This window comes from Ranitomeya variabilis, chromosome 4 (genome assembly GCF_051348905.1).
Source record: "Ranitomeya variabilis isolate aRanVar5 chromosome 4, aRanVar5.hap1, whole genome shotgun sequence".
NCBI lineage: Eukaryota > Metazoa > Chordata > Amphibia > Anura > Dendrobatidae > Ranitomeya > Ranitomeya variabilis.
The window spans coordinates 24,100,793-24,114,084 of NC_135235.1; positions in this window are offsets into that span (position 1 = coordinate 24,100,793).

Genomic DNA, 13,292 nt, shown 5'->3' on the forward strand with positions numbered 1-13,292 from the left:
ACATTCAACTTATCAGCATCATACATTCCGATATAGTTAAAAGCAGTGATGGAGGAGAGAGTGTCAGATGGTGCTCTCTCTCCCATCACTCTCCCTTTGCCTCTGACTCAGAGTGTGCCAGCAGGGGAGATAACATGCTTTGCAGAAGCCATAGCACTGGGGGAAAAGAAGGAGAGGTAAGGTGTGTGTGTGTGTGTGTGTGTGTGTGTGTGTGTGTGTGTGTGTGTGTGTGTGTGTGTGTGTGTGTGTGTATGTATATATATATATATATATATATATATATATATATATTATGCATTATAGTGTCTGTGTCTGCTGCATTATACTTTGTGTGGGGGGACTGTATTAAACTGTGTATGGTGGGTGCTGCACTATACTGTGTGTGGGGGGAGGCTGCATTATACTGTGTGGGGCTGCATTATACTCTGAGGTGGCTGCTTTATACTCTGGGGGCTGCATTATACTGTTTGGGGGGCTGCATTATAGTGTGTTGGGGGCAGCATTATACTTTGCGTGTGGAGGCTGCACTATACTGTATGTGGGGGGACTGCATTATAATGTCTGGGGGGGCTGAATTATACTGTGTGTGGCTGCATTATACTGTGTATGTAGGGGGCTGCATTATACTGTGTGCTGTGTGTGGGGCGACTGCACTATACTGTGTGTGTGTGTGGACCGGCATTATACTCTGAGGGGGCTGCACTGTACTGTCTGTGTGGATCTGTATTATACTGTGTGGGGGGGCTGCATTATACTCTGATGGGACTACATTATGCTCCGAGAAGGGCTGCATTATGCTCTGAGGGGGGGTTCCATTATACTCTGTGAGGGGGCTGCATTATACACTGTGAGGGAGGCTGCATTACACTATATGTACTATATGGACCTCCATTATACTGTATTGAGGACTATCGGTACCCATCATTCTACCTCAGCTGGTGTAAAGAGATCGGGAAACAAGCGTTGAACGACTTCAATATTGTCAATCGCGCTCGTTTAACAGCCTGAACTCAGCGCACGTAAATAGAACAGAATTGTTTGTATGATAGTGCAATATGTCAGCATTTGGGGCCCCACTTTAAACTTTTGCCCAGGGCCCCACTTTGTCTAAAACTGGCCCTGCCCCCCCCATAACAGGGTGCTTCTGCCAGAGATTCCCCTCCTCTCCCCCCATAACAGGGTGCCTCTGCCACAGATCCACAACTCCCCCAATAACAGTACCCCCTTCTGACAACCCCCCATAACAGGGTGACTCTCCCGCAGATTCCCCACTACCAGGTCCAAGTGGATCTTTTGCCCCCCGAGGTCCAACGTGTAAATCCTGCATGTCAACATCTCCACTCCCACAGCAGGTGCTCCACCCGGGACCAGAATAACCTGTGAGATTGGCATCGGGAGCTCTTGCTTCTTCCCTAATTTACATCTGATTATCAGGCACATCTGTCATTAGTGCTGATGGTAATTATCCTCCGTCTGTTACATCACTAACGAGTCTGTTTTATGTAATCCATTACTGCTCAGAAGATGATCTGCACGGAGAAATGTCTGCACCTTGTGTATGACGGGGATATGGTCACATTCCGCCCCAATTAGAGGGGGACATACCTCAATAAATGGGGGCTTACAGGGGTCCTCCACCCTCCATGTGGAACAGTGCAGCATTCCATGATGGATAATAGAATTGTGCCCCATATGGCGGCACAACAGCTCCGTATTACATTAGAGCCCCCATCTCTAACCATAAATGACTTGAGTGGGGTTGACAGAGTACCCCATGATCAAAACCAATCTGTTTGACAACTACAACACCCAGCATGCCCTGACAGCCTGCTGCACCCTATGGCGGCACATAGTACCAAACCATAGGGACCCCATGTCTGGCCATAAAGCACTTTGACAATGGTCTCCAGCCGGCGGTTGACCATTTGTTACAAAATATACCTCCTGTTATGCCCCAACAGCAGGGGGCACCATATGGCGGCACACGTAGCGGCCTGCAGTGCAGGTTGGGTTTGCACAGTTGTCTCTAACCTGTAGATTTCCAAGTGTTGCAAAATTTATTCCAAGCATCTCTTCTGCACTGACGCCTATGGGGAATCAGATAATTAAATGCCACATTTGTACGGCTGAGTTAGTCTTGTTACTTATCCTGCGATCACAATAAAACTGCAACAGTTTTGCAACAATTCGTTAAAGTCGCGACATAATGAGGTTTCTGTCGTGACGGTGTCTATCCCTATCTGATTATATTATGGAATTGCTATTTCGGCAGTTTTCCAGAGTTTGTCAGTGATCGCTCAGGTTATTCTGAATGTATATAAACTGCTACTGAGCAGTGCCCTCTGGTGGCCATTACCAGGAGTGCAAATTTGTATCCTTGTGAGATCACATGGAATGACTTTCTCCCCAGTAATGCTCAGAGTGGGAGTTTCCAATTCTATGATATTGGACAGCATCTTATTTATTTAAAGGGATCATCCTGTCAGAATATATCAATTACTTATTAGATGCTCCCCTTGATCAGCTGCCATTCACTGTGTAGTGGCCGCTGCGGGTATTGCAGGGCAGCTACTATTCATTTTGAATGCATTACCAACAGTGGCCACTACAGATGGAATGGCGCTGCACAGTGCAACATTGTTACATGTGCGCACATCCAGCTGGAGCTTGTAACATTCTGATAGGTGGGGGGTGTCAGATCCCAACTAATCTGATATTGATGATATATTCTGACAGGACAACCCCTTTAATTATGGAAACGTGGTGATATGTGTTCTGTTCTACTAAAAAATATTTTTTTCATATGGAACAAAATGACTTACAGAAGTTTTAACCCCTCCACCATCCCCGTATGATGATTTTAAATATAATCCAATGTGATAATTATTAGGCCACATTGTTAATATGATCGATAGGGATCAGACCTTATAACACCCGTTGTGTTCACTGGGGTTCCGTGGCTTTAAGAAAATAAGCCTAAAGTACGTATGCCCTGCAGATTTTCATGAGCCGCGAAATCTGCACCAATTCTCATTGCAGAGATGCTTCACATTTGCATTTTTTGGGGGGAGGTCCTCAGGGGTGGGACTTAACCCATTAGTGACTGGGCCCATTTGTATAATTCTGACCACTGTCCTTATATGAGGTTATAACTCTGGAGCTTCAACGGATCCCGGTGATTCTGAGACTGTTTTTTCGTGACATATTGTACTTCATGTTAGCGGTAACATTTCTTTGATATGACTTGCGTTTATTTTTTTTAAAAAAAAACGGAAATTTGGCAAAATTTTGTAAAATTTTGCAGTTTTCAAAATTAAATGTTTGTACCCTTAAATCACAGAGATGTCACACAAAATAGTTAATAAATAACATTTCCCACATGTCTACTTTACATCAGCACAATTTTGGAAGCCTATTTTTTTTTTTGTTAGGGAGTTATAAGGGTTAAAAGTTGACCAGCAATTTCTCATTTTTTCGAACAAAATTTACAAAACAATTTTTTTTAAGGACCACCTCACAATTGAAGAGACTTTGAGTGACCTATATGATAGAACGGTGTCACTTTCGGGTATTTTCTAAAAACTGCACCCCCCTCAAGGCGCTCAAAACCACATTCAAGAAGTTTATTAACCCTTCAGGTGCTTTACAGGAATTTTTGTAATGTGGAAGGAAAAAAAATGACCATTTTACTTTTTTCACACAAAATTTATTTTGGACCCAAACTTTATTTATTTTCACAAGGGTATCAGGAGAAAATGGACCACAACATTTGTTATGCAATTTCTCTTGAGTACGCCGATACCCCGTATGTGGGGAAAATCCACTTTTTGGGTGCACGTTGGGGCTCAGAAGGGAGGGAGCACCGTTTGACTTTTAGAGCGCAAAATTGGCTGGAATCAATGGTGGCGCCATGTCGCATTTTGGAGACCCCCTGATGTGCCTAAACAGTGGAACCCACCCAATTCTAACTCCAACCCTAACCCCAACACACCCCTAACCCTAGCCCCAACCCCAACCTTAGTCCTAACCCTAACTGCAAAGAATGAAAAAAAAAATACATTTTTTTAATTGTATTATTTTTACCTAAGGGGTGTGATAAAGGGGGGGTTTGATTTACTATATTTTTTATTTTGATCACTGTGATAGGGTCTATCACAGTGATCAAAATGAACCAAGAGGAAAAAAATCTCCTACTGTTGCCGGGTGCTGACCGGCAGATCTTGGCGGGCGCACTGCGCATGCGCCAACCATTTTCTTCCGGGAAATGACATGGAGGGCCTGGGGACAGAGCCGGAGGGTTCGAGGATGGCAGAGGAATGGGGGGGATTCAGGGAACCCCATTTCTCCCTCTCCTTTGGTATGCTAGATCATATCAGAGGAGAGAGAAATGAATGGAAAATCTGACTTTTTTTTTATATTGCCGTTATTCAGTGAATAACGGCGATCACAAGACTGGGGACGGTAAAAAACAACCCGAATCATGTTGTCTGTGGTCTCAGTTACACCCCAGTAGCCAAGACCCTGGAGATTTTCTGACACTGGGGGCACTATACTCTTATTTCTCAGCGCCATTAAAAAGCAGCGTTGAGGAATAAGTACTCTTAAAGGGCACCTGTCACCTGAATTTGGCGGGACCATTTTTCGGTCCGATGGGCATTGTTTTCGGGTGTTTTATTCACCCCTTCCTTTCCCGCTGGCTGCACGCTGGCCGCAATATTGGATTGAAGTTCATTCTCTGTCCTCCGTAGAACTCGCCTGCGCAAGGCAATCTTGCCTTGCGCACGCGCAGTATGCTTTGCCCAACTGCAGGCAAAGCCGAAAAGCATTAATGTGCATGCGCCGGCGCACTATGTCCCAGAACACAGCAAAATACTCTTGGGACATAATGCGCCGGCGCATGCGCAATAATGCTTTTCGGCTTTGCCCGCAGTTGGGCAAAGCATACTGCACGTGCGCAAGGCAAGATTGCCTTGCGCAGGCGTGTTCTATGGAGGACAGCGAATCAACTTCAAGCCAATATTGTGGCCAGCGTGCAGCCAGCGGGAAAGGAAGGGGTGAATAAATCACCCGAAAACACTGCCCATCGGACCGAAAAAAGGTCCCGCCAAAATCAGGTGACAGGTTCCCTTTAACTGCAACCGTTAAAAGGCGTATCGGCAGTCGTTAAGGGGTTAAAGAACAGGTGACTTTTCAGAATAAACCATACTGTGTGTATATGAGAAATTACACTATTTCTGGCCATTATAAGAATTGTATCCTGCATTTTTCACCAGTTTTCCCCTCTGCAGGCTCTAATCTCTAGTTTTCAGTTGTTTCTCAGTTCACTATGATGTCTCCAATATGCAGCACCCACAGCCATGGGATCCTGCTCATCATTCCAAGTGGCGGCAACATGCAGGATATTATACAGCAGTATTGAGCAGAGTAAATGTGAATCCAGTTCTGGGGTGAAATAAAATACTTACTAGAAAGCTCTGCATGATCTCTCTGTTTCCTCCATAGAGGGTAGTGGGAGGTGTAAAATTATGCTTCACTTTGCAAATAGTGCCTCTTGTTTTAAGCAAGACTGAATTGACTTTTTTGTTTTTTTATTTGTTTTTTTGAGTGGTTGGTGAGCTAAGGAGGCAGTGGAGAGGGTGAAGTGGCTCAAAAGTGGAGACGGAAGCAAATATCTCTGATATAGTACCGAGTTTTTCTCCATATGCTGCAGAGGGTCAAAAAATGAAATAAGAACAAAAAGTAAAAAAAAATGAAATCTAATAGTCACTCCCCTTTTCCCCCATTAAAAATATGCATATATAAAAAATATATTAATAAACAAATTCTCTATCAGTGTGTACAAAATAGCCTGATCTATCAAAGTATAAAATTAATGAACCCGGTTAAAAAAAATGGTGTTTTGACAAAAAGAAAAATCAAAACTGCAGAATTTGGATTTTTCAGGTCATCACTAGTGATGACCGAATACATTCGGCACTATTCGTTACTCGCACGAATAGTACGCCCTCTGGGCTATTCGTTACTTGGCAAGTAATTTGGTATTCGCCTTGGTATGTTAGAGTGACCCGCCCAGCACGTTTGGCGATTTATTTGCAGCCAATGAACATTCTGGGCTGGCTTGCCAATCACAGTAATGTTGGCGCCATCTTTGGTTTGGCAGTACTGTGATTGGCCGGCCTTACAGCATCATAGGGGATATTGAATCCCTGCCGGCGCCATGTTGCGCACATTGCAGCCAGAAACAACGTAAGGAAAGCTACTCTTTTAAGAGCTACTGAGGGTGAAGATTAGTTCTTTGTTAGGTGGAGATAGTGTAGGGAGAGATTTAATAATAGAGAGAGTGAAAGGCAGGTACCTGGGTATTATCACTTCACATCATCATTGCAAGTACATGCTGGAGATCTCTGATTTTGCATTGTGTGCTGTATAGTTTAGGAACAGACTGTGGGATTAGGGAGAAAATAGGGAGGGTTTCATCCACTACCATAATATACGAATCAGCTCTTTTTATAGGCAAATAATATTAGTAGTACCAACATGTACAAAACCATTTTTTTGGAGTTACATAATATTCCTGTGTAGCAGCATACAAAATATATGTTCTTACAGCTAAATAATATTCCTCAGTGCCAGCATATAGTAACATGCTTTATAAAAGCTAATTGCTAAATAATATTCCTCGCCTATTGCTTAAAAAGCTAATATTTATCTAGCAATTGTGCAACTGGCGCTAAACTGCTGAGCTACGGAAACGTCACTATCTACTAGCAATTTCTATTCTGACTCTTCAAGGCAGTATGAGTCTCTAAATCCTTAGTCATCAATCCCTTAGATAACCGTGTGATTGTTGTACTCACATGTGATGCGTTCTCAGATAGTTCCAACTCGGCCACACTGACTTGTAATAAGAGTCCAGGAGAAACAGAGTTCATTTTCTCTGAAATCTTGTATTTAAGCACAATGCAGCAGGTGGAAAGAGCAATCCAAACAGAAGTACACATGTACATCCAGAAATGGCTACAGCAAACTGATGATGAGAAAGGAGGAAGGAGCAAAAGCTAACCAACTACAGGAGAGAAGAAGGGACAAACTTCAAAGGGCAGGAACAGCAGAATGCAATGCATAACATAGAGAATACATAACAGGTTGTTCCCATTCATGGAACACAACATTTCCCTGAGTCTGCTGTTGGCGTGTCTCATAAAGGCTATCTAAAATATCCCAAAAAATTTCTATTGGTTAAATAGCATATATGTTTATTTAGTCACAATTTACAAGTGTCAGCAAGGTGTTATAAAAAATACTAATTTTCCATTGGTTTAATAAATAGTGTATCTTTATCTAGCAGTTGTGCGACTGGCGCAAAGCCTGCTGAGATACACAAACGTGACTGTTTACCTATAATTTTCATGAGTCTGCTGTTGCCATGTGTAATTAAGTTGATATCTGAAAAAAAAATAGCCACACATTGCTAGATATATTTAATTTGTACATAACACCTCTTTGAGAGTACTTGTTAAAAAATTAAAAAAGCGAGGATTTTTTTTTCATAAGCACAACACATTCAATATGTGAAAGGGTGATGTTAAGGGAGGTGAATGTGGTGGTGCCCGCTCAGGCTGTGTGACAGATCAGAAGGTGACTGCATCTCATTCTATCTTCCTGTCAAAATTTGGTAAGCGCGCTACACCATTGACGAACCCAGAAAAGTGCAAGGATGTTTCTAGGTTGGATGGCAGACGAAGGCTCCAGTGTGTTGACAAGCAGCACCACCAATTCTGTCACATGGTCCATCCTCAGTAGCCAAGAGGCTGGACCTCTGAATCCTCAACCTGGTCCTTCTTCCTACCACCATCAAGAGTCCCTGGAGGCATTTGACCCCAACGCTGGCCACTCTGAGGAACTGTTTACGTTTCCTTGTAATTTTTCAGGCTTTTCAACATGCACCATTAAAGAAGTTCATGAGGAGGTGGAGTGTAGTGATGCCCAAACATTTGAGCACCCACGGCCAGGAGAAAGCCACGATCGGGAAGGTCAATTCATGTCTGAAGAGGTGGAGGATAATCATGATGCACAGTTGCCATCAGGTCAGCCTAAAATCACAACTCAGAAGGAGGATCAGACTGATGAATTGGAAGATGACATGGTTAATGACAAGGCCACTGATCCAACTATGCACCGTGGCATGCCTAGTGAGCACTGCAGTGCTGAGAGGGATGGATCCATAGCACAAAAACAGGCAAAAAGAGGTAGTGGTTTGACCAGAGGGAGAGCTCGGTCAACTTTCCACAGAGCCCCTCCTCTTGGCTAGATAACAGGCCAAGGCCACTGTATGGCAATTTTTTTTTCTGTAATATGCAGCATCTGCCAAACCAAGCTAAGAAGACACAAGAGCACTGCCAACCTAAGCACCATCAGCATGCAGAAGCACTGTAATGACACAGATAGTGCCACTGTGGAAAGACCAGATGGTGCAAAAAGTGAGCACGAGACCGAGAGCCGGGATTGAAAGGAGCAGGGCACGCTGTGCACACAGGACCTGATGCTAAGGCACGCAGTAAGCACAGGACCTGACACTAGACAGTCACGTGATCGCAGAGGGGCAGAGCCACCGTGCATGAGGACGGAGAATCACACGAGAGTGCGGAGCACAGGACAATAACAAAATCAGAGGGGAGCCGAGGTCAGAAGCAAGACGAGAGCGAGGTACCAGGGACAAGACAGGAGAGTAAACCGAGATGAGCCAGGGAGTCAGAGAAACAGGAAGGACAGATCAGTCCTGAGTAGTGTTGAGCATTCCGATACCGCAAGTATCGGGTATCGGCCGATATTTGCTGTATCGGAATTCCGATACCGAGATCCGATATTTTTGTGGTATCGGGTATCGGTATCGAAACAACATTAATGTGTAAAATAAAGAATTAAAATAAAAAATATTGCTATACTCACCTCTCCGACGCAGCCTGGACCTCACCGAGGGAACCGGCAGCGTTGTTTGCTTAAAATTCGCGCGTTTCCTTCCTTACGTGAAGTCCCGGGCTTGTGATTGGTCGCGTGCCGCCCATGTGGCCGCGACGCGACCAATCACAGCAAGCCTTGACGTAATTTCAGGTCCTTCAGGATTTTAAAATTACGTTCCGGCTTTGTGATTGGTCGCGTCGCGGTCACATGGGCGACGCGACCAATCACAAGCCGTGACGTAATTTTAAAATGCGCGCTTGTCCTGCCTCCCGTGACGTCACGGCTTGTGATTGGTCGCGTCGCCCATGTGACCGCGACGCGACCAATCACAAAGCCGGAACGTAATTTTAAAATCCTGAAGGACCTGAAATTACGTCACGGCTTGCTGTGATTGGTCGCGTCGCGGCCACATGGGCGGCACGCGACCAATCACAAGCCGGGACTTCACGTAAGGAAGGAAACGCGCGAATTTTAAGCAAACAACGCTGCCGGTTCCCTCGGTGAGGTCCAGGCTGCGTCGGAGAGGTGAGTATAGCAATATTTTTTATTTTAATTCTTTCTTTTACACATTAACCCCTTCCTGACATCAGACGTACTATCCCGTCGAGGTGGGGTGGGCCCCCATGACCGCCGACGGGATAGTACGTCATACGCGATCGGCCGCGCTCACGGGGGGAGCGCGGCCGATCGCAGCCGGGTGTCGGCTGCATATCGCAGCTGACATCCGGCACTATGTGCCAGGAGCGGTCACGGACCGCCCCCGGCACATTAACCCCCGGCACACCGCGATCAAACATGATCGCGGTGTACCGGCGGTACAGGGAAGCATCGCGCAGGGAGGGGGCTCCCTGCGTGCTGCCCTGAGACGATCGGTACAAGGTGATGTACTCACCTCGTACCGAACGTCTTCTCCCTGCAGGCCCCGGATCCAAAATGGCCGAGGGGCTGTATCCGGGTCCTGCAGGGAGCACTTCCGGGTCGGAGCAGGCTGCAGATGAAAGCTGCAGCCTGCTCCGATGAAAGTATGATCGCGGATCTGATAGAGTGCTGTACACACTATCAGATCTGCGATCTGTGATGTCCCCCCCTGGGACAAAGTAAAAAAGTAAAAAAAAAAAATTTCCACATGTGTAAAAAAAAAAAAAAAAAATTCCTAAATAAATAATAATAAAAAAAATATATATTATTCCCATAAATACATTTCTTTATCTAAAAAAAACAAACAAAAACAATAAAAGTACACATATTTAGTATCGCCGCGTCCGTAACGACCCAACCTATAAAACTGGCCCACTAGTTAACCCCTTCAGTAAACACCGTAAGAAAAAAAAAAAAAAACGAGGCAAAAAACAACGCTTTATTACCATACCGCCGAACAAAAAGTGGAATAACACGCGATCAAAAAGACGGATATAAATAACCATGGTACCGCTGAAAACGTCATCTTGTCCCGCAAAAAACGAGCCGCCATACAGCATCATCAGCAAAAAAATAAAAAAGTTATAGTCCTCAGAATAAAGCGATACCAAAATAATTATTTTTTCTATAAAATAGTTTTTATCGTATAAAAGCGTCAAAACATAAAAAAATGATATAAATGAGGTATCGCTGTAATCGTACTGACCCGACGAATAAAACTGCTTTATCAATTTTACCAAGCGCAGAACGGTATAAACGCCTCTCCCAAAAGAAATTCATGAATAGCTGGTTTTTGGTTATTCTGCCTCACAAAAATCGGAATAAAAAGTGATAAAAAATGGTCACGTGTCCGAAAATGTTACCAATAAAAACGTCAACTCGTCCCGCAAAAAACAAGACCTCACATGACTCTGTGGACCAAAATGTGGAAAAATTATAGGTCTCAAAATGTGGAGACGCAAAAACTTTTTTGCTATAAAAAGCGTCTTTTAGTCTGGTTTCACACTTGCGTTTTTATCTGCATGCGTTTTTTAAAAAAACCACATGTGTGAAAAAATGCATGTAAACGCAGTAAAACGCATGCGTTTTTATAGAAAAACACAAGAAAAAAACAAAAAACCCTAACCCTACCCCTAACCCTACCCCTAACCTGAAATACGTGGCACTGAAATACGTGGCACTGAAATATACGTTTATATACGTATATACGTATATAAGTGCCACGATATTTCAGTGGCCACGTATTTAAGTGCCACGTATTTAAGTGCCACGTATTTAAGTGCCACGTATTTAAGTGCCACGTATTTAAGTGCCACGTATTTCAGTGCCACGTATTTCAGTGCCACGTATTTACGTGCCACGTATTTTTCAGTGCCTGAAATACGTGGCACTGAAATACGTGGCACTGAAATATCGTGGCACTGAAATATCGTGGCACTGAAATATCGTGGCACTGAAGTATTTACGTGCCACGTATTTTTCAGTGCCTGAAATACGTGGCACTGAAATACGTGGCACTGAAATACGTGGCACTGAAATATCGTGGCACTGAAATACGTGGCACTTAAATACGTGGCACTTAAATACGTGGCTCTTAAATACGTGGCTCTTAAATACGTGGCACTTATATACGTGGCACTTATATACGTGGCATTTATGACTGTCAGAAAATGTTCAGTAAACGGTTAGGGGTGAGGTTAGGGTTAGGGTTTCAGGTAGAATTGGGGAGTTTCCACTGTTCAGGCACATCAGGGGCTCTCCAAACGCGACATGGCGTCCAATCTCAATTCCAGCCAATTCTGCGTTGAAAAAGTAAAACAGTGCTCCTTCCCTTCCGAGCTCTCCCGTGCGTCCAAAAAGGGGTTTACCCCAATATATGGGGTATCAGCGTACTAGGGACAAATTGAACAACAACTTCTGGGGTCCAAGTTCTCTTGTTATCCTTGGGAAAATAAAAATTTGGGGGGCTAAAAATCATTGTTGTGGGAAAAAAAATATGTTTTATTTTCACGGCTCTGCGTTGTAAACTAGTGAAACACTTGGGGGTTCAAAGTTCTCACAACACATCTAGATAAGTTCCTTGGGAGGTCTAGTTTCCAATATGGGGTCACTTGTGGGGGGTTTGTACTATTTGGGTACATAAGGGGCTCTGCAAATGCAACGTGACGCCTGCAGACCAATCCATTTAAGTCTGCTTTCCAAATGGCGCTCCTTCCCTTCCGAGCTCTGTCATGCGCCCAAACAGTGGTTCCCCCCCACATAGGGGGTATCAGCGTACTCAGGACAAATTGGACAACAACTTTTAGGGTCCAATTTATCCTGATACCCTTGTGAAAATACAAAACTGGGGGCTAAAAAATCATTTTTGTGAAAAAAAATAATAATTTTTATTTTCACGGCTCTGCGTTATAAACTGTAGTGAAACACTTGGGGGTTCAAAGTTCTCACAACACATCTAGATAAGTTCCTTGGGGGGTCTAGTTTCCAATATTGGGTCACTTGTGGGGGGTTTGTACTGTTTGGGTACATCAGGGGCTCTGCAAATGCAACGTGACGCCTGCAGACCAATCCATTTAAGTCTGCATTCCAAATGGCGCTCCTTCCCTTCTGAGCTCTGTCATGCGCCCAAACAGTGGTTCCCCCCCACATATGGGGTATCAGCGTACTCCAGACAAATTGGACAACAACTTTTGGGGTCCAATTTATCCTGATACCCTTGTGAAAATACAAAACTGGGGGCTAAAAAATCATTTTTGTGAAAAAAAAAATAATTTTTATTTTCACGGCTCTGCGTTATAAACTGTAGTGAAACACTTGGGGGTTCAAAGCTCTCAAAACACATCTAGATAAGTTCCTTAGGGGGTCTACTTTCCAAAATGGTGTCACTTGTGGGGGGGTTTAATGTTTAGGCACATCAGGGGCTCTCCAAACGCAACATGGCATCCCATCTTAATTCCAGTCAATTTTGCATTGAAAAGTAAAATAGCGCTTCTTCCCTTCTGAGCTCTGCTATGCGCCCAAACAATGGTTTACACCCACATATGGGGTATCGTCGTACTCAGGACAAATTGCACAACAACTTTTGTGGTCTAATTTCTTCTCTTACCCTTGGGGAAATAAAAAAATGGGGGTGAAAAGATCATTTTTGTGAAAAAATATGATTTTTTATTTTTACGGCTCTGCATTATAAAGTTCTGTGAAGCACTTCTTGGGTCAAAGTGCTCAACACACATCTAGATAAGTTCCTTAAGGGGTCTACTTTCCAAAATGGTGTCACTCGTGGGGGGTTTCAATGTTTAGGCACATTAGGGGCTCTCCAAACGCAACATGGCGTCCCATCTCAATTCCAGTCAATTTTGCATTGAAAAGTCAAATGGCGCTCCTTCCCTTCTGAGCTCTGCCCTGCGCCCAAA